This window comes from Dipodomys ordii, unplaced genomic scaffold (genome assembly GCF_000151885.1).
Source record: "Dipodomys ordii isolate 6190 unplaced genomic scaffold, Dord_2.0 Scaffold34, whole genome shotgun sequence".
NCBI lineage: Eukaryota > Metazoa > Chordata > Mammalia > Rodentia > Heteromyidae > Dipodomys > Dipodomys ordii.
The window spans coordinates 2,501,937-2,524,504 of NW_012267250.1; the positions used below are offsets into that span (position 1 = coordinate 2,501,937).

The following is a 22,568-nucleotide window of genomic DNA, read 5'->3' on the forward strand; positions in this document are numbered from 1 at the left end:
GTTTATTGGAGATAAGAAACTCACAGACTTTCTTGTCAAGGCTGGCTTCAAATTGTGATCCTTATGTCTCAGCCTCCTTAGTAGCTAGGATTACAAATGTGAGCCACTGGCGCCCGGCAGTATAAGAACTTTTTGAGGACATATTTGATTTACTTACATACATATTCTTAATTCTTCCCTCTAAGAGTAGTTCATCATCCTTGGCCTGATCTTTTTATTTTTCTTTATTCCTGGGAAGAACATCCTTTCCTGTTTTTTCTCTACTACTTTTAATTCAGCCATATGCATGCCATTATTAAGACTTGTTTATCACCCTGTCTTGGTAAAATACTTTGTTCTTTATTATGAGAATTATGGTTGGAGTTAGAGGTATTAGTTTATGGATATAGTTATGGAATCCATTTATAAAAGATTCTGATAAGCTACATTTTATTCTTATGCTTTATTTAGTATTATTCTGGTGTCACCAAGGACATTCTGGGTCTTCCTTGTATCCCCCATTATGCTGTTAGTTTTATAACTAAATATATTTATTTCTGTTTATAATAACTTTCCCATCAAATCTTTAGCTCTGCACTTCGCAGTTATATGAGATTGGGACCCTGTGGTCTCTCTACTTATGTGCTTATCTTTAGTTAGCTGATAGAAATAGCACCTACTTCATAGAGATTTTGGGAGATTGAGAGAATGGATGCTAGTTCTCATCTATGTTTAGCACATTGAAAGTGCTCAGTACAGTTATTTATTTTATTAATTATATATATATAAGAGCGACGAGGTAGATCATAAATAGACCCAGTTTCAGATGGTGATTACAGAAGCCCATTTAGTAAATCAAAAGTGAGGGAGAGAATTTGTCTCAGAAGAAAGGGTGTGGGCATGAAATTACAACAGATTTTCATGAGTAGTTTTTATGTGTGCAGCATGGGGAGGTAGAATAGAAAAGTGGGCAGAGAACACATATGCTGAGGGTGTTGTTTATCAGTCCAGAGGTTCCTACTGAATTCCTGGGACATGGTGACCCACAGAAGATTTGCTTTATAGTGCTGCCACGTGATGACTTGTGGAAACAATACCACAGGGTCCACAGGAAACCCACAAGACCTTGAGAGGCCTGTTAGCAGAGTCCTAGACAATGAGAAATGCCAGGGTGAAGGAGGATAGATGGGTAGGTCAGTACTGTTTCCATCAGATGCTCACTTCCAAGTTCTAGAATACCTGATGTGTAAAACCAAAGGAAAACAAAACTCTTATACTTTAATAGCTTTTGAGAATTGAACTAGATGGGCTGCAGTGTGGATTTCTAATAGGGAGAACAAAAAGAAGTAGAGGATATCTGCAGAGGGAGTCCTGTGTGTGTGTGTATGTGTGTGTGTGTTTCTGTGTATACATACATGTAGTGGGCATAAATCTACCCTTTTCAGGGAAAGACCTGTTCTCCATTTTGCAAGTTCCTGTTTTCTCACAGAATCTGATGAAAATATAATTTTTTTGCGGGGGGGGGGGAGGATTGTGAGTTTCTCTTTGAGTTTTGTTTTAAATTGTTTTCTGTGGGGTAGTGGTTACAAGTAAAAATAGAAAATGAGGATGAAAAGGAGTCTTCTCCTCATCCCCAAGTACATGCACAGAAACAAGAAAATGAAGCGCAGCAATGACCTGTCATTGCTTTGAATGAGCATGGTGCTTTGTGTGGCCCTGTGAAGCCATGCAAATGGAAATGTATGCCGCAGTGTTAGCCCACCACCCATCTGAAGTGACTGTCAGCTTTCTGGAAGGAAAATTGGCATTCCCTGTCATCATTTCTGGAATTGTCTTACTCCTAGAGAGCATTTTGATATCACAGTGTTGCAGAAACCACTTGTTAGATTGGGTTTTCTTTGAAGTACTTAAGTAGTGTTTATTAAAATAAGCTGAAAGGCATTAATCCTTCACCTTTCTCAGAATAGCCATAATGTTGGAAGCATGAAGACAAAAAGAAGGGTAGATCTGGTCTTGCCTTCTTATTTTAAACAGTTGAAAGAAAAGCCATCTATCTGTGAGGCCACTGGCAGTGGGCAACAGGCAGCCAGGATTGTGATCCTTGAGAAAGGAATCACATGAAAGGTACTTGGCTTTTGTTTGGACTTATCCCTGCCAAGGTATGGGAAGGTCAGTTCTGGCAGAGCATATTTCCTCATGGCATTGAGAAGGCAGACAGATCTTGATATTCAGGGCTGGATAGGGGAGAGAGGAAGCTAGTCAAGCACTGAGACCTATACATGGTAAAGCAAAGCAGCTGCTAGAATAGAACAGAATGGAAAGGCCAGAGGTCATGGTTTACTGGGAGGGATGGGAAAGGCCACACATCCTAGGAGTGAGGACCATATCTAAATAGACTTCCTGCTAGACTAAAACTAAGGACTTAATCATAATGGGCCCATTTTAACTGAGTGTAGAACCAAGTCTGCAGGACCAAGAAGATCCTCTAGTAATTTAGTTATCACCAAGACCAAACTGAGACCCTCTAATTATCTGCTGACAAAAGAAACATGCAAAGAAGCAGAAAAATGTGACCCATATTCACGATGAGAAGCAATTATTAAAAATAGTAAGTGTAAAACGGTCACTGAATCCCCTCACTGAGGGGAGCCAGGGCTTTTTGGAGATGTGACTTCATCTAGGGCAGAGACAGAGCAGGTAATTAGATGAGCCTAAAACATTGTTTTTTGAATGGCAGAAAGAAAAATCTAAGAAATATTAAAAAAAATACAATGGTCTACTCTACATAAACATGGAGGATGACTTGGAAGTGTTCCTGCTGGCTAAATCTGAAACAGTCTGAGTACCAAAATAAATATAGGGATAAACTATAAATCATTAGGAAAGTAAGGTTTCTGTATTGGCACTAAATGTAATTAGGTAAATAGATAAATAAATGATATGGAATGTCAAATTGTGAATACTATGGGGGAGTGAATGTTGGAGTCAGCATATTATAACCATCATAGTTTGTAAAGTTTAAGCAAACATTACTAATGGATGCTAAATCTAGCGGTAGTTCTCCTCTCCCTTTCCTCCTCCCTTACTCCCATTCCATGTAGGATCTCACTATGGAGCCCAAGTTGCTCTGGAATTTTCTGTGTAACATAGGCTAGCTTTGAACTTGTGACCTTCCAAGTACTGGCATTACATAAGGCGAAGTTCTGATGTGGGACAAGATTTTTGTGTCACTTTGAAGTGTCTCCCCACAAGCTGGGCACCGATGGCTCACGCCTATAATCCTAGCTACTCAGGAGGCTGAGATCTGAGGATCACAGGTCAAAGCCAGCCCAGGCAGGAAAGTCTGTGAGATTCTTACCTCCAATTAACCACCAGAAAAGCAGAAGTGGCACTGTGGCTGAAGTGGTAGAGCACTTGCCTTGAGCTGAAGAGCGACAGTGCCCAAGCCCAGAGTTCAAGCCCCACAACCAACCAAAAAAATATAAAAAATAAAAAAATAGTCTTCCCACAGATCACCTATACATTGCAAAGAAAAATATTTTATTTTAATTGGGGGGGGGTGTCCAGTCGTGGGGCCTGAACTCTGAGCCTGGGCGCTGTCCCTCAGCTCTTCAGCTCAAGGCTAGCACTCTACCACTTGAGCCACAACGCCACTTCCGGCTTTTTTCTTTTTGCTTATGTTGTGCTGAGGACTCGAACCCAGGGCCCCATGCATGCAAGGCAAGCGCTCTACCACTGAGCCACCTTCCCAGCCCCAATATGGTATATTTTATTGGAGAAATTGGACATTACTTTGGCTAGAATCAAAACAGATTTTACGTGCCCTCAGATATGATATTCAGAGAACTATATCATGTCTGTAGATTCTGGCTGAGAATGTATAACCTGAACTGAGTCATCAGGAATCACCCAAGGAAATGTCAGACAAATAAAAAAGAAATGTTCTGTTAATATATAAAGGGAAGAGGTCATATTCCTCTGAAGTGTCAGTGTCATAAAAGGCAAAGATGCATGACCTATCTTAGGTTAAAAAAAGATGGAGAGAAATGGCAGCTAAATGCATGAACTCTCCTTGGACTGGAACCTGAGATGGGGCAAAAGAATTGTTAGCTTAGGCTAATTGATTATGACATTTGGTAGAAGTGTTAAACAATGCTAACTTTACTAAGATTGAAGTTACATTGTGGTTATGTAACAGTATATTCTTAGAAAATAATTTCTGGAGTGTTTAGGGGTAAAGGACATGGATACATGAAATGTATCTCCAGTAGCTAAGGAAAAAAAAAGTTGAGTGTGTGAGTTAAATGAATCATTAAGTAAAAGAGTTATACTGTATGTTGATAGAAGGGATATCTAGGTCAAGTGTACCTATTCTTTGTATGTTTATTATTTTACAAGTTTTCTGCCAATTTGAACTTATTTTAAAAGAAATAAATGTAAAAGAGTAGCAATAAAACTGTGACTTGAGACAAGGAGGCTAGCCTGGTGCTTACAGGCGCACACCTGTAATCTAGCTACTCAGGGCTGAAGTCTGAGGATTGCAGTTAGAAGCCAGCCATTAAAGAAAGTCCATAACTATTTCTAGTTAAGCAGCTAAAAGTCAGAAGTGGAGCTGTGGCTCAAGTGGTAAAGTGCCAGTTGAGTGAAAAAGCTAAGGAATAGCACTCACACCCTGAGTTCCAGTACTGACACAATACAACATCCAATCAACCGAATGTTAAGGAAGATATGTGTGAAGATACAGTGACTGGCTAACTACCTTGGTATAGGTTTTCATCTATTTGGGTTGTCTATGCCATGTATACTTTTTGATAATATTCTTTCACTAGACAAAGCTATTTCTCTCTTGACAGAAAGCATATCTAGTGCAATAAGAAATAATGTTGCTGTTTAAGGTGGATGAAGCCATAGTGTTATTTTCATGTCTTGGGAAAGACTAGAAGGAGAAGCCATAGAGTTTGGTTCTAATTTCTCTTTTGTATTATTAGCTGAATGGTCTTGGAACCATTCCCTAATCTTTGAAAACTTAAGCTGCTCCTTTACTTAAAACTAATACTTGTCTAAAGACAAACAAACAACAACAAAACTAATGCTTATCTGCTCTCAAGATCTTAAGGTTTCAATGAGAAACTGCTTGTGAAAGCTCTTTGTAAACAACAGTAATCTTTTCTACAAATATGAACTTAATAGGAGTTGCTTTGGCTAAATTAGAAAAATGGCCTTAGACAAAATACCTTGTCATTCTGGTGGCATCTTGTCTCCCTTACTGGTCAGGTGTTTACTTGATTGATTAAATGAAATTTCCCCAGTGGACTCTGGCCTTTGCTGGCTGCCTCCTCTCTCATTTCCTGCCTTTATTATTCCAGGTAAAACTTTAGTGAAGGAGTTGTGGCCTTTCTGAATTTCAAGAGGAGTGACTTTGGTTGGAGCACAGCAGAGGGTTTTACACTGGTAAGTCAAATTCTTACTTTCACCCGTTCTGGAAGAACTCATGAATCTGAAGTTCATTGTAATTGCTCCTGGTTTGTTCTGAGATTGTATGTTAGATCCTGATTTGGTAGAAGCAAAATCAGCCAAGGAAAGGCCATTAAGGTTTGAGGTGGGCTGGAAAAAGGCTTGAAGAGGTACGCCCCCTATTCAAGAGACAAACAGTGTAGACCAGGCAGGAAAGGACACAGGAAGTTTGCATTAGCCTGAGTCATATAAAACCCACAGGAAAGGTTATAAGAAGTCCCAGGAGAATCCCTTGAGGCCCAGACCCACCTCTTCCTTTAATGTGGACTTGCTTTGATTAAGGTCTTTATCCTGGGAAGATTATATTATAGTTGCCAGGTCTTCTGCTGCCTTTGGAGTTGAGCAGTCTAAGCCAGTGCCACTTTCAAAGTGCCAGTGAAATGAAATAAAGACCTTGACTTGGAGCAGAAAAGCCAGCTGCATGAACTAAATAGTGTTTTGAGTGCCATCGTCAAATTCTATTCTAGCAAATAGTAATTGTTTATTTTGTGTGCTGGTCCTGGCCCTTGAACTCAGGGCATGGGTACTGTCTCTGAGTTTCTTTTGCTTAAGGCTCTACTTCTGGCCTTTTCTGAGTAGTTTTGTTGGTGATAAGAGTCTCACTTTCCTGTCCAGGCTGGCTTTGAGATCCTCAGATCTCAGCCTCTTGAGTAGTTAGGATTACAGGCATGAGCCACCAGCATGGGGCTTGCACATTTAGTTTTAATGATTGTATCTTTATTTTCTTATTTATAAATTGTCTATTTCTGCTTCAAATCTTTCTGAATACTTTTTGAAGTTGCTGCTTGGTTCCTTTTTTACTCCACTGCTTGTAATTTTAAACTGTAATAGTTACATCGTATCTTCTTTGTTATAATACTGGGATGTGAGATCCTTGGTGGTTCAAATTTTTGTTTGTATGTTGTATGTGCATGTTGAGTGTGTATGCTTTGCTGATAGTGATCTGGTTGTGGGGTGTGGGGTGCCTGCAGACCCAGCTACTGGAGGAGGAGAGGCAGAAGGATTGCCTGAGCCTACAGCTCTAGATCAACCTGGGAAACATAGCAAGATTCTGTCTACCATTAAAAAATAATTTTTTATTTGATAATTATATCTTAGGCTTGTGAGGTATTATGTCATGAAATTTGGGTTTGCTAGAACCTAGGACCCAAAGGACCACATTAGAGAGGCAGGATAGCTGTTTGTTTCCTTTAGAGTCCTGGTTTCAGGTGGAGCTTTTGTAACTTGCTGACAGCTGGAGGTGAGGATGCCCCTGCTATGCTGTGATTGCGGTTGTCCCCAGGGCAGTACCAGCCCTCTTCCTTGCCGGTTCCTCAGGGTTCTTTGCTGGCCGGTCACTGCATTGGTCCTGGATTTGTTTTTGTACCTGGAGCTAAGCGTTGCATTAAAAAAATTCTTTAAAATAAAATAATATTCTAGATTTTAGAGAGAGGTTTGAAGATACCCAATCCACCTTGATTCCTGAATTAGAAGTATCCAAGTAACTTTTTAAAATGCATTTTTATGCATGCCTTTTGATGAGTTCTTCATATATTTTATACTTTAAACAGTAAACTACGTGCCTTTATTTCACCTAAATATAAGAAAATACTAAAATAGTGATTCCTTGGCAAGTCTGCTGAATTATATATTTGCATTGATGGTACTTTTTCTTGTTAGTCTATTGACTATTTACTCCCTTAGAAATTGGTATTACTACTCTTAGGATAACACGTTGGAACAGAATACTTATTCAGCACCAGTCTATTAAGCCTCCAAATCTATTTTCTGTCGAAGTGTCTTTTTCTTTTTTTTCAGAATCCTAGATGTGAAAAATGCGGTTGGGGCTCTCTGCTTGTGGGTGCCTTTCTTCTTCACATGGAGTGCAGAAAATAGATGCTTGCTCTTATGAACTAGAGGCAGTAAGTCTGTAAGCATGATGGCCTTGAGTCCCACATCTTTTTAAAAGGTCTAGGCAGCAATATGAAGGTGTTGGTCTATAGAATGCTAAATTGCTTTGGATTTTGGCATAAGAAAAAAATCCTTCAGAATGAATATCAAGGGAAGTTGGTGGTTCAGTAGTCTCTTATTCATTTTATAGCAGCATGATCACTCAAAGGCAGCTATCTGTACCTTTGTAGAGGCCCCACAGCTATGATAGGTGTGTAGATTTTGTGATGAAAGTGATTCATGAGGCATGTCTCTAATCTGCAAAGTCTTATATATTGTAGCTTGTAGGTATGATGCTTGTAATACTAGTATAATCTTAGAAAGGTAGGCACTGCTTGTATTCCTAGGAAGTGCTGAGCTTGTAAAGGGGGGCTTTGAAGATTGCCTGTGTTGGCCCTGTGCTTTAAAACATAGGAAATATAAATGCCAGAAGGTTCTGTGGCTTTTCTGCCTTTGGATAGTGAATTCTGATTGCACTTTCTTATATCTGTGTCCTCAACTTCTGGGTTTTTGGCTGTCAGTTTAGGCATTACTGCAGGGTTGTGCTTTCCAAATGGTTAGAGTAGCCAAGTACTCCAGAAGCTCCACAGTGGGAGTTGGGGTAGTGAGGGATGGACCTGGACAAGTTGGCTGGGAAGCCTAGCCACATAGGGAGATACCTCGTTGCAAAAGGAAGAATGGATATTAAAGGCTATTTATTATAAACATGTACTATGTCAAGGTTTGAGACATGTGGTAGATATGTGTCCTAACCTGTTTTCTGTTGCTACAGCAAAATCCTAGAGATGAGGTCATTTATAAAGAGTAATAGTTTGTTGGGCTCACAGTTCTGGAATCTAGGCATTCTAAGAGCATGGTGGCACCATGTACCAGCTGAGGGCCTTCTTGCTTTACTATAGTATGGTGGAGGGTACCCCAGTTGAGACAGAGCAGGCCTGCTAGTGTGGCTCTCTCTTCCTTGTAGACTCATCAACACCCTCCTGGATGTGTCCCATCCTATGACCTAATCTTAGTTACTTTCTAAAACTTTTGCATCCAAATACAATGCACATATGAATTTGAGGGTTGTTTCCAACACATAAACTTTTTGGGGATACATTCAAGCCGTAGCATTAGACAATCACCAAAATATTACATTTAACTAGGAAAAATGAGCATTTTTTTTTTGCTTAGACTGCATCATTCAGAAATACCTATGACAAAACACAATGGCATGGAGGCAGATGCATAATTGCAATGGATTACATTTTTAGCATCTGTAGGCAAATGATATAGAGTATCTTTTGTTTGGTATTCACAGGCAGCTTTTTGATAACTTGTTTGGGTTGTTTTGAGCTTCACAATATGCTTGGGTAGGAGGAAAATGGAAAGATATTAGACTCAGCTTTGATTTGGAGTGAATTTTCATGGGTTTTAAAAAAGACAGGCTGTGACCTTTCCTCTGGGGTACTGTCATGCTTGCTGCTCCCAGGGCTGTCCTACCATTGGGCAATATTAGATCCAGTTTCTGAGGTGAAACAATACTTAGGAATATTTGTGTCAAAATATCTTTTTTTTTTTTTTTTGGTCCAGTTGTGGGGCCTGAACTCTGGGCCTGAGCATTGTCCCTCAGCTCTTCAGCTCAAGGCTAGCGCTCTACCACTTGAGCCACAGCGTCACTTCCGGCCTTTTTCTTTTTGCTTATGTGGTGCTGAGGAATCGAACCCAGGGCCTCATGCATGCAAGGCAAGTGCTCTACCACTGAGCCAACTTCCCAGCCCGTGTCAAAATATCTTATACTATTAAAAGTGTGTATACAAAGTGGGGTGCCAGTGGCTCATGCTTGTATTCATAGTTACTCAGAAGACTGAGATCTGAGGATTGTGGTTCAAAGCTGGCCTGAGCAGGAAGTCCATGAGACTCTAACCATCAAAAAGCTATAATTTAGCTGGGTGCTGGTGGCTCACACCTGTAATCCTAGCTTTTCAGGAGGCTGAGATCTGAGGATCATGGTTCAAAGCCACCCCAGGCAGGAAAGTCCGTGAGACTCTTATCTTCAATAAACCACCAGAAAACTGGAAGTGGCACTGTGGCGCAAGTGGTGGAGTGCTAGCCTTGAGCTGAAGAGCTGAGGGGCAGCACCCAGGCCCAGAGTTCAAGCCCCATGACTGACAAAAAAAAAAAAAAAAAAAAAGAAAGCCACAAGTGGAGCTGTGACTCCAGTGGTAGAACTCTAGTGTCTTGAGTTCAAGCCCCAGGACACACACACACACACACACACACACACACACACACACGCATGCATGCATGCACGCATGCACACACACTAAAATAGTTTGGGCTTAACTGGCTTAATTTTGAGCTTAATATAAAACTTAATGTTGATTTCATTAATTAATGACTATATACTTACTCAATGTGATTTTTAGAGTTATCAGCTTTAAGTCAATTAGTAATCTTTTAGATGACTGAGGATTTGGAAAGTATTTAACATCCTGTGTATGACACCTGTGAGTCATAGTCATCCTCCTCTTGCATGTCTATTCTTAAGTAAACTGGCTGGAAGTGATGCTTCTTTGGTAGCCTCCCCTGGGGCTTTGGTGACCTTCCCAAGCTGGAGTTGGGAGGGACAGTTTTACTTGGCCATGGTGCCCCCCCCTCCTTTCCAGATGTCATGATAGCACTCTGGGATGCTGTTGGGTGACAAAGTGAGATTTAAAAGAAAGGCTTGTTAAGAGAAAGTCCTGCTTGAAAAGTCCTGTGATTGGCTAGGTGTGGTGACACATGCCTGCAAACCCAGCTGATTAGGAGCTGCAAGTTGAAGGAGCTTGAGCTCCAGGCCAAACCAGGCAGCAATATGCAGACCTTAAATTAAGGTAAAAACCAAACCAAAAGGGATTAGGGTATGGCTTAAGTGACAGAGCAGTTGCCTAGCAGGCACAAAGGCCCTGAGTTCAATTCCAGCATGATAAACAAACAAAGCAATATGATTGATTTTGGCAGCTAGAAGTGTTGAAAACACAGGCTAGAATACTTGTGGTAGTTAAAATTTAGATTACAAAACAATTAGCATTTTTTTTTGTTGGTGGTGGGTCTTGAACTCTAGGCCTGGGAGCTGTCCCTGAGCTCTTCAGCTCAAGGCTGGCACTCTACTACTTGAGCCACAGCCCCACTTTCAGTTAGCATTTTTTATGTGGAATTTTTGCATGTGTGCATCGTTAGAAGGGAACTTTGACTATGTGTAGAGACTCAAATCTCCTGCAGGGACAAGAGCAGTGTCTGCTTTTTCCAAAGGCTCCTTAGTGGCCTGCGAGCCTTCTTAGAGTTGGTTCAGGAGACCCCCACAGGCCACCAAACCCAGGTCATTGCCCTGTGCACAGACAGCTTCTAGAAGGGTTTGCAAGTGACTATGATAATTTAGGAAAGATTGGGTCTCTGTAGAAAGAGAAAACTTTGTTTTCTGTACCCTGTCCTGAATTTCTTTTTTTTTTTTTCCTGCGTATGTGGTGCTGAGGAATTGAACCCAGGGCCTCATGCATGCAAGGCAAGCACTTTACCACTGAGCCACCTTCCCAGCCCCTGTCCTGGTTTTCTAGCTTTGTCCATTTCAGCTATTGTAAATGCTTGCTGCTTTTCAGCGCCAGGTCTTTCATCCCAGCTCTTGGCTGATGCCCTTAGGGATTTAGAGCCTGTCTTTTCCCTCCCTCCTCACTCCTCTCTTCTCAGCAGACTCTGTCCACTTTTGCCCAGTCAATGCCAAGTGCGTCCTGAGCTATCTTGAGTATGGGTGTGTCTTGTTTCCAATTCTGACTCCATTTCCTCTGGCCCTTCCCTTGACTTAACTCAGATACCCAGGCATTCCTCCGGTTACGTTTAGCTATTATGTAGTATTGATTCTTACTGGACTGCCTGAACCATGCCTCCAATCTCCATCAGACCTGTGTGTCACGTGATCTGCTCCCTCAAAGCTCTAACATTGCAATCTGATAGTCAGGTCTTGTGTGTCCATAAAACATTATTGACTCACTGTGTGTCTGAAAGCTTGACCTCTGTATAGATGTCAGGAGATAAGAGATGAATTATATGGTTGGGGCCACTGGTACAGAATGAGGAGAGAAAGACGACAAATAGCATCAGTAAGGAAAATATGTACAGGCTAAAGAGGAAGGGGGTGCGATTCTTCCTTGAAAGCTGGGCACCAATGACGTTTGCCTGTAATGCTAGCTACATAAGAGACTGAGACCTGGGGTATTGTGGTTTAAAGCTGTCCCAGACAGAAAAGTCTCTAAAATAATGATGGACTTGGAGGCATGGCTCAAGTTGTAAAGCACCAACTGTGAGCAAGACAAGCTGAAGAGCATGAGGCCTAAAATTCAAACCCTGTTTCTTGTATGTAAGTACATGCATGCATGTAAAAAATAAAGGAAAAGAAAGGGAAAAGATGAGGGTGAGTTCCTCAGGTAAGTGGAGGAAGTCATGGCAGACACTAGCCAAAAGCCAACAAAGACTTCTTCTAGTCTTCTTTTCTGATGGCATTTTTCTTGTGAAATTCCAGACCTCTATGTAACTAAGGGATCTCTATTAGTGGAGTTTGGTTCATCTCTTTAGGTTGTTGAAAAGAATCTCTCTCTTTTTTTTGTCAGTCATGGGCTTGAACTCTGGGCTTGGGTGCATTTCCTCAGCTCTTCAGCTCAAGGCAAGCACTCTACCGCTTGAGCCACAGTGCCACTTCCAGTTTTTTAGTGGTTTATCGGAGATAAGAGTCTCACGGACTTTCCTCCTCACACTTTCCTGCCTGGGCTGGCTTTGAACCGCGATCCTCAGATCGCAGCCTCCAGAGTAGCTAGGATTACAGGCATGAGCCACCAGTGCCCGGCAAAAAGAATCTTTTGAGACAATATGTCCCTAAGGTATTTGTGTAATTGCTAATTCTGTGTATCTCTTGGGTAAAGATATGACCTAAGGAAAACTGAGTGGGCTTTGTTGATGTTCTGAAGTCTGGAGGTCTTCCTTAGAGCCTCTGCCATGAGAACATGTTATGTATTTTGTATTAAGTGGTTCAGTCACCTGGTTGGCCTTGTTCTTACAGAGGATTTGGACACTAGGCCTGACAATGAAGCACATATTTAAGGTTCTTCCTCCTGATTTTATCCAAACCATGCCTTGTCTTTGATTGTAATTTTTACTTTTCATTACTGGAAAGTACTTGTCACTCTTTATAACTATGTGTATGAATCTTTCTCCTACTTTGAGTTCTTTTAAAGGCAGGAGGCCTTGTTTAAGTTTACTGTCTTGTGCATATTGCTTGTTACCAGGTCTGACTCATAATAAAAAAGGAATAAACAGGAACGTGAAGTAATTTGTCAATTGTGATTTCCACGTGGCAGTCAGAGAGGAGATAACTATCTTTTAATATGGTCAAGGTGAAAAGGGCAAAAGAACCAGGCATCATTTACTAAAGTCCTTCTAGGGGAGGATGTTTTTAAATGATGCCTATTTCCTTTTGCCTTTTTCCCCTTGACCATTTTCACTGTGTTTGATATTGGTATAATTTGGGGAGGGGAAGGGAGAAACAAATTGTTTAAACAGGGATACAGGTAGACCCATTGCAACAATGAGACGTACAAGATGCTATGTCCAAAACGAACTTTACAGTTTAGGACGGGGATTGGGGGTGGGTGGGGGCGAGGGAATGTAGTTGTGGAGGTGGGAGGGAAGGGATGGTAGGGGAAAACAAAGGAGGAAACAACAGTGCTTGATAAGAAATGTACTCATTACTTTGCTCATGTAACTGTAACTCCTCCTCTGTACAGTATTCTCACAATAAAAAACTCATTTTTTAAAAAAGGATCTTTTTCATATATATATATATATATATATATATATGTACTTTGGTGGGTCAAAATAGATGCCGAGTGTGGATGTGATTATATAAAGCTATACATATGATAAAATTTTATAGTACTATATGAGAAAAAGTGAAAAAGTGAAATCTGAACAATCTTTGATAAATAGTATTGAACAATGTTAATACCTATTTTGTGATTTTGTAAGATAGGGGAAGCTGCATGAGGGATATTTGAGAATGCTACTATTTTTTGCAATTTCTACATGAATCTAAAATTGTTTCAAAATTCAAAGATAAAAAGATGCATACGGAAGTGGTGCTGTGGCTCAAGCGCTAGCCTTGAGCTGAAGAGCTGAGGGACAGCACTCAGGCCCAGAGTTTTAGCCCCACGACGGACAAAAAACAAAAAAAGATGCATAATATGATGAACACTATAGATCTATTAAAACAGCCACACCCCCCCCCCAATAAGGTAAATACCAAGTTCTGGAAAAGATGCAGGATATCTGGGACTCTAGTCCATTGCTGGTAGGAGTGGGAAATGGCACCAGCTCCTTTGGAAAAGAGTTAGATAGTTGTATACAAAGTTAAGCGTTCACTTACCATATAAGTGAGAAGATCTGTGTCCAAGAGAAATAGGAATCTCTATGCAGTAAACTAGGCTAATATTTTTAGCAGAATTTTCTAAAACTTTAAGAAAACATTACATGTCCTTCAGCTAGTGAATAGTTAAAACAAACTGGCATACGTGCCATTGAAATGCTCCTCATCAGTAACAAAGATACTACAAATATGGATATATTTGTATATATGCATATGCATAATCCAAGAATATTACTAAGTAATATTCCATTATAATACCATTCTAAAAAAGGAGGTAGTATAGGTGAGAAAACAGATCATGATTGTCAGGAACAGATGACAGGATAGAGGACTGACCAAAAGGTCATAGAGAACTTTTGGGGATAAAGGAAATTGGATTGTAGCTCCATTTGTCAAAGTTCCAAGAAATGTTGACTAACAAGGATGGATTACTACATGAGAAAATTCTACTTCAATAAATTGGCCTTTAAAAATAAAAACACCACTAGCAATCACAAAAATAATGGATTATATGCTTTGGCTTAAATAACTAGGAAGAATTCAGTGTGTCTTCCACTTGTCTAGGATTGGATAAGGATTTATTAAGCCACTACTAACACAAGATGTCTCATTCAAACAGAAGGCTGCAGTTCATTCAAGGACATTGGCTTCTAATGACTCCAGGGGGAGTGGGGTGCTCCATGATCTTTGATAACAGAATGCTTTGGGAGAATAAACAAAACACTGCTGGTTCTTACCTTAGCTGCAGTCTGGACTATGTGAACATTTAGTCAAATTTTGTTCGGTCTATTTGCCTAGGTCTTTTGCCATTGAAAGAGTCATCACTAGAGTGGAATCAAATATTGAGATAGCTTAAAACTCGGACTTCCTAGATTGGCTCAGGTTTACTGTGATCTAGTACTTCAATTCAACACTTGCTAATTATTAACCATATGTGTTGCCAACACCCTATTAGGTGTTGGGTTAATACAGAAGAATGAGTCCTGTTTTTGAGGCAATTTACCCTTTGATCAGGGATACTCAACCATGCAAAGCCAGCTTAAATTCAGCACAGGGGAGAATTACAAGCAGGAAGACATTATATAGAATACACTGAGCCTTGACAGGTGAGTAGTTAACAGGAGAAAACTCATGATATTTTAGACTGAGGTAACCATGTGTAATGTAAAAGCTCTTGGTAGGGAATTGTGACAAAGAAAGGTAAAAAATTTCTTCCCTCCTTCAACTAAATAAGAGTAAAAGGGGATATATATATATATATATATATAGAAAGAGAGAGAGAGAGAGAGAGAGAGAGAGAATATTCAGAACATGTGGAAAGATTTAAAATCTCTCTTCTTCCTCTGTATTAATTTGTATTGCTGCTGGAACCCATTACCACAAAAGTTGAAGCATAAAATCCCTAGTTTTTTGCCTCCGGCTTTCGTAGCTCAGATCAAGGGTCACGTAAGCTAAAGTCAGTATGTCACAGCCTTGAGCCAATAGTCTCTTTCTTTTTCTTTATGGCTTCCTTCACAGGCTGCCAGTAGTTTTTGGTCATGGTCCCTTTTTCCATTTTTATCTTCTTTCTGACCATATTTCTGTAGCACAATCTAGGAAAAGTTTTTATTTTTTTTAAGTACTTGTGTGATTAGGTTGGGTCTGTAATTTATCATATCTGAAAAGTTTCTTTTTTATTAATACTTTTTTATTGTAAAAATGCTGTACAGAGGGGTTACAGTTACATGAGCAAGGTAATGAGTACATTTCCTATCAAGCATTGTTGCCTCCTCCTTTGTTTTTCCCCTACCATCCCTTCCCTCCCATCTCCACAACTACCCCTCTTTCCCCTGCCCCGTCCCCACGCCAAAGTTGTAAAGTTCATTTTCAACATAGTGTCTGTACATCTCAGTGTTACGATGGGTCACCCTGTATCCCTGTTTTTCCCTTCTCCTCCTCTAATATATATATACAAGATTACAAGATGCAAGGCATCTTGTAATGTATATACAAGAAATGTATATACAAGATTACAAGATGCAGGGCACTGACATCAAATACAGTGAAAACAGGGGTTATACTGTGGGGGAGGAACATACAAAGAAGCAAAAAAAAATCACATGGTACATTATAAATATGTTAGAAACAGTAGCAAGCAAGAAAAAAAATTGTGTCCCTATCTTGGTGTTCATTTTGCTTAGCATCCTCTTATATGGTCATATGTACATAGCTTTTGACCTTTTCTGCTTGTCCTAGATGTATACTGGTTATTGCAAATAAGGGAAACCATGGAACCTATGTTTCTTTGGGCCTGGCTTATTTCACTTAATATAATTTTTTCCAAGTCTTTCCATTTCCTAACAAATGGGGTGATGTCATTCTTTCTGTCCCCAGATATTTTAAATTCTGGTTTGGTTGAATCTATGACTGGTAAACACCTGTCTTTATTGCTTGGGGGCATGGCTCAAATAGTAGAATGGCTGCCTAGCAAGCCTGAGTCCCCTGTTCAAATGCTAGTACCACCTCCTAAGAAAATACTAATTTTGAAGGGGAATGAGCCATCAATGATGGCCTAACATTATGCTAAAAGAATAATGTTCTTTATCTCACCTGAGATTTCCTCTCCTGAGATACCAGTGCCTTCATGAGAGCAGGAGGTAGTATAGTTTTAGCCACTTACTCTGGGATTCAGTCCCTGTTAAACTGACTTATGCTCTTCTGTATCTTGAGGCCTTTTGCAAGAGTGGTAGAGGCCTGTGAAGTTGTATCCCCTAGCCTTCCTCCAAAAGTGGTACCTTAGCATGTTTGGCTATTTACATATTTGAGGTACTCTTTATATATATTCTCATTTGATATTTATTAAGAGAAAAAGTCACAGAACAAGTGATGGTTATTGTTAGTATGATTATTGTTGTTACACAGCACCAGTGGGGGCCCATGCACTCTTAAGCATAAGGTGGTGGGGCCTGGCTAAGTGGCGGCAGTCAATGGACATCTTTACTGAGCTTCCACTCTGTGAGCGGCCCCTAGGGGGTCTGTGGTGGGATTGAGTAGGTCCGATTCTGCTCAGGCTAAGCTGAGGCTCTTCTTAATCATAGGGACCACTGGTCACTGTACTACAGGTCAGAACAGAAGTTTTTTTGAGTGCTGTTTCTCCAGGGAGAGGGCATGTCTGGGTTTGAAGCCTCCCGTATCACCCCCCCCCTGCCCCCCCGCACCTCCACTCCCAACCAGGATTTCGTGAGATCATTTAAGATGACTTCTCCACAAGAGCTTCATATCATGCAACTGGTTGCTTAGTCTGGCCAGGCAGAACTGATGGTAGCTGATAAGTGGTATTATTATTGCAGACTTTTGGTTGTTAGCTGGCTAATTTAGAAAATGGTTTGGATTGCACCTGAAATTCACTTCAGTATAAGGCTACTGCAGAGATAATAAGAATCAGAGTGTGGTTGAAGGCACAGAGATGAATTAGGCTCCGGCCTTATTTCACTTGCTGTGCTCTTGTGCAGGCGTGTGGTCATGCATGAAAATTGTGTTTTGGCATCCCAGAGTGTTTGATAAAAGAGTGCCACCGCCGCCTGCTTTTTAGCCAGTTTAGTTCAGTTCCTGCTGGCCCCAGCCCAGGGCCTTGGTGTTCCTGAGCTGCTGTTGCTCAGAAGAGCTTGCATGGGAGTGCTGAGACAGGAGACTTGTGCGATTCAAATCAGTGGCAGCTGCAAGCACAGACGATGATAAAGTCCTTCTGTTTGTTTTCACTCTGCCGTAAATGGTACTTTAGGATTTTTATAACATGGCAATGTTGCTTAGGAAGGCTTGACTTCTGAGGGTATTTATTCTGAGGGTTTTAAGGACCTTCTATGAGTCAGTTCAGTCTACCGTAAGGATGGGTGACAAGACTGGACTTGATGGGCAGACCTAGGCACCAGCTGACTGTGTCATCTCCTACCAATCACTTCCCTTCTCCCTCTCCGGGACTCTTAAGTGGGGGCAGGACATGGCCTGCACTTGGTCTATTTGGTGCCATATTCTGCAAAATTTTGGAGCTCAGAACTCCTTCCTGCTCCTGAGTTGAGTCTCTCATTCATGTGGATCAGTTCAGTTCCATAAGGTAATATGTGCACAGTGCTTAGAATATCTGGGACTGGGGAGGGGGGGCTGAGGGAGGATGGTGGTTACTGTAAATACTGAGATTGTAGCACTGTCCTTTACTTCCTGTCCCAGAGTAAATAGTACACACATGTGCCTATTTCTAATGTGGATGTGAAGAAGTCTGTGGCTGACCTTTGTGATCTTAGGAAGGGGCACTTTGCTTTGATGTTTTTTTAAGAGTACAGTTCTGTAAGCTGAAATGAAATTAAACACTATATCTATATATTTTTACAGCATGGCTTTTTTTTTGTTTTTTTTTGTTTTTGTTGGTCGTGGGGCTTGAACTCTGGGCCTGGGCGCTGTCCCTCAGCTCTTCAGCTCAAGGCTAGCACTCTACCACTTGAGCTACAGCACCACTTCCGGTTTTCTGGTGGTTTATTGGAGATAGGAGTCTCACAGTGTTTCCTGCCCGGGCTGGCTTTGAACCTCGATCCTCAGATCTTAGCCTCCTGAGTAGCTAGGATTATAGGCATGAGCCACCAGCGCCCAGCATCATGGCTTTTTAAAAATGTATGCCTGTCCTGGGCTTGAACTCAGGGCTTTGAGCTCCCCTTTTAGTTTTTTTTTTTGGGGGGGGGGAGGATGTTGGTCGTGGGGCCTGAACTCTGGGCCTGGGCGCTGTCCCTCAGCTCTTCAGCTCAAGGCTAGTGCTCTACCACTTGAGCCACAGTGCCACTTCCGACTTTTTTCTTTTTGCTTATGTGGTGCTGAGGAATTGAACCCAGGGCCTCATGCATGCAAGGCAAGCGCTCTACCACTGAGCCACTTCCCAGCCCCTTTTAGCATTTTTTTGCTCAAGGCTGGCACTCTACTATTGAGCCACACCTCCAGCTTCATCAACTGGATATTAGAGTCTCATAGACTTTCTTGCTCTGGCTGGGTTTGACTCTCGATTCTCAGATCTCAGCCTCCTGAGTAGCTAGGATTATAGTTTATGAGTCACCAGTGCCTGGCTATTGTAACTAATGTTATCGGGAAGGAAAGCTGTGGTGTTCACTAAGCTGAAGAAAGTCCTTGAGAGAACCTGGTAACTGGAGTCTATTTAAGAAAAAGAAGATTTCCTTCCTCCCCTAATATTTAGCAGATCTTTCTGTTTTTCAGGCACCAGAGATGCAGATTCCAGCCAATACCACCCTTGCCTTTATGGAGGTTAGCGTGTGTGTGTGTGCGCGTGTGTGTGTGTGGGGGGGGGGCAGCCATGGGGTTATAGAAATAATGATTTTAATTATAGTTGTGGTTAGGGCTGAGAGAAACACAGTGTATAATGTGTAGGATCTATATATGATGGGATACCAAAAATATCCCCCTGGGGAAATAGCTTTTTACTTGTGGTTTGTAGTGGGAGGTGAGAGGCCAGGGGAGTGGGAGGGGTGGAGGGAGAGGAAGGTCTCTATCCAGTGCCAGTCTGAGCAGCAAGGAGAAGTGTGGGTTATATCTTCTAATAGAAAGTTTTGGTGACTTGTGGTTAGAGAGGGGGTAAGCTGGATACTCTCTTTCCTGTTTGGGAGATAGCTTTCCACAAGTAGCCTGTGGTTTGGTCGCCATTTCCCTTGGGCCTCTTTTCTAGTGACTTCTTATTAGAGAGACCTTTCTTGTCACTAGAGTCAAATCATCCCTTTTCCTATTACTCTGAAGTACCTGCTGCTGCCTTACAGAACTTTAGCTTTCTTTTCTTGTTTGTTTGTGGTAGATGTTCTCTTAGGTTAGGAAAATGTGAGCTCCTTGTGGGGCTGAGGAGACACTGAAAGGGGTTGTTCTTCCCGCTAAATCTATAGGAAGGGTCTCCATAAGTACTTGTTGGCTTTAAGAGTTTGCCTTTGGTTATGGTTTTGTTTCCTTTGTTTTCTTTTTCTTTTTCTTCTCTCTTTCTTCCCTTCCTTCCCTTCTTTCCTGCTTCCCTCCCTCCCTTCCTTTCTTCCTTTCTCTTTCTTTCTTCTTTTCTTTGCTGCTACTAGGGCTTGAACTCAGGGCCTGAAAGCTGTCTCTTAGCTTTTTTTGCTCAAGGATGGTGTTGTACTACTTGAGCTACATCTCTGTTTCCAGTTTTTGACAGTTGATTGGGAGATTCTCATGGAATTTCCTGCTTAGGTTGGTTTTGAATTGCATTCCTCAGATCCTGGCCTCCCTAGTAGCTAGGATGATAGGTGTGAGTCACTGGAACCCACCTTTTCATTTCCTTTTCAAACTTGGATGAGTCTTTCAGTTAAGCTAAGTGTGGAGAGGGAGTTGGTGTGAGGGTACCATTCCCACGCCAGATCAAATTTTTATTGCATTTTATTTTTTGTCTTTTCAGTACTGAGGTTTTGAACTCAGGACTTTAAGCAGGTGCTTTATTACTAAGCCATTCCTCTAGCCCTTTTTTGAATTGGTTATTTTGGAGCTGGGCTCTTGCTTTTTGCCAGGATACATGCCTAGACCACCACCTGCCTATTTTAGGCTTCTTATCATAGCTGGGATGACAGATGTATGCATGTCATGTTCTCAGCTATTGGTTGAGAAGGGGTCTTATCTATATGACCAGGCTGTCTTTGAACTATGACTTCCTAAATAACTAGGATTCTAAATATGCCATACCAGAGTTTGGCTGTCTTTTTCCCCCCTAAAGGTAGTACGAATAGAAAAGATTGCTTTTTCCTCTTTTTAAAATGTCAGTGTTAGACAAGCTAGAAAACAGCAATTGGGAAAATGTTTCAATGTAGATGTTTTCCCTTTTATGATGGAATTCTGTTCTGATAAACCCATCATAAATTGGTACCTGGCACCACAGTAAGCTATGGGATTTTGGCTGTTTTCCCCGTGACTGCCTGGCTGTCTGGGAGCTGTAGCTCACTGCCCCTGGGCCAATGCTTTGAGAGAAAAGTGGACTGCATATCACTGGCATGGCAGGTAGAAATTCAAGCTTGGAAGTACACTTCCTAGTGAATGGGTATCACTTTGGCATCTGTGTTAAGTTAAATGCTATAAGTTGAATCATTCAAAGTCAAGGATTGCTTGCATTACTCAAAAAAAAGTAGCCCTATTTCTACTTTCTGTTTTTCTTTGGTAGTACTGGGGTTTGAACTTAGGGCCTTGTGATTGGTAGACAAGTGCTCTGTTATTTGATCTTTGGTTCTTTTTGCTTTAGGTTATATTCTTATTTGGTTCCTACATTTTGCTGGGCCAATCTAGGGCCTCAATTCTCCTACCTATGCCTCCTCTATAGCTAGAATTACAGGCCATTGCCATCACATACACTTTATTTGTTGATAGATGGGTCTTGCTGACTTTTTGCCTTGGCTAGCTTTGAACTTGTATCCTCTATAGCTCTGCCTTCAGAGCAGGTGGGATCATAGGAATAATCATCATCCTGCCATCCTATCCAGCCTGCCTCCCTTCTTACTACTGTCTAGTAATAAGCCCATGCACAGTGAATGTTGAACAGTTTTTGGTTAAAATTTTTTAGCATATTCAGTACCTCTAGAATAATTGTTTTTATGGAAGGAACCATTAAAACAATTTTGACTGTCTCTTTTTACCTCCTGGGGAAAGATCTGAGACTGGGGTCAAAACCCCACCAAAGGAAAAAAATTGAGGATGGCATTCAATAAAAAGACCAAACAAACAACAATTTGATAGCAGCACTGTTGGATCTGAGACTCTGTAAGTCAATAAGTAGAAAAGGCTAGTAATTCAGAAATATTTTTTCTGAATCTTTTTGATGATTGGGATTAAACCAACTGCTATTTAAAAATGAACAAGATCTGTGTTTGTGCAGGAGGTTGTATGTAGTATGGTCACCGGTATAGCAGTTGGAGTTCTTGAAGACTTCTGTTTGAACCTCCCATCTGTCACTAGCTGTGTGATTTTGCACAAGTTCCCTAACCCTTTCTTTAAAATGCGTTACTATTACCATTTATAAGCTGACACCATTGATACTGTTACTAAGCACTATAGAGTACAACATAATTTTCTCCCCACTTGCCTGAACTTAAATCTCCTCCTGTGCTTGTTAAAAGCCAAGTTTCTCAGGCACCACCCAGACTTGCTGGTTCAGATCTCAGGGGAAGGGCCTGGGAACCTTGATTTAGGTAGAGGATGCATACCTTGAGGTTTGTGAGCCTGGGCAGGTTTCATATATTCTGCATGATAGAGTCCAGGTGTGTCTTCATACTTGTAAGATATTAACCAGGCTTTAGACTGGAAATACAGTCATTGTTTATAGATTCCAACTTGTTCAGAATTTTCTCTCTTTCCAGAGGAAGCAAAACTTGCTCCTAGACTCCAAGGAACACAGAAATATTTGTAGTTCCGAATAGCATAGGAATAGTGTAAGATATTAACCTAGCCTGGTTTCTTTCTTTCCCTTGAGAAAGCTTCTTGGATTCTGTCTATGCTCTGAATTATACAAAGCAACATGGCCAATGAAGTGACAACCCTTAGTCTCGCCAAGATTTTGAGGCTGAAGCCCATCTGATCCTGTTGTGGTAGTGACTATGGAGATAGAGACTCCGGGGCTAGATGCATCTGAGGGCAGGTTAGCAGAGCTTCTCTTTCCTTGGCTGAGCTGGGAACCAGGAAGCAGTGGCCCACTCCACTGCACTCAAGA

The 22,568-nt window shown here is 41.2% G+C and overlaps 1 protein-coding gene across 9 annotated transcripts in view; it reads left to right on the plus strand.

Annotated features, from left to right (window-relative positions):
- The window catches only part of Sgms1 (sphingomyelin synthase 1), a 248,832-nt gene that overhangs the window by 74,508 nt on the left and 151,756 nt on the right, over window positions 1–22,568 (plus strand). For 8 of the 9 annotated variants that reach the window (XM_013017174.1, XM_013017178.1, XM_013017179.1 and 5 more), the window contains one exon: window positions 5,346–5,430. The gene's annotated coding sequence lies outside the window, so the exon portion shown is untranslated. Of the gene's footprint in view, window positions 1–5,345; window positions 5,431–19,084; window positions 19,133–22,568 lie in introns of all 9 variants that reach the window. The other variant, XM_013017180.1, reaches the window with a different exon arrangement.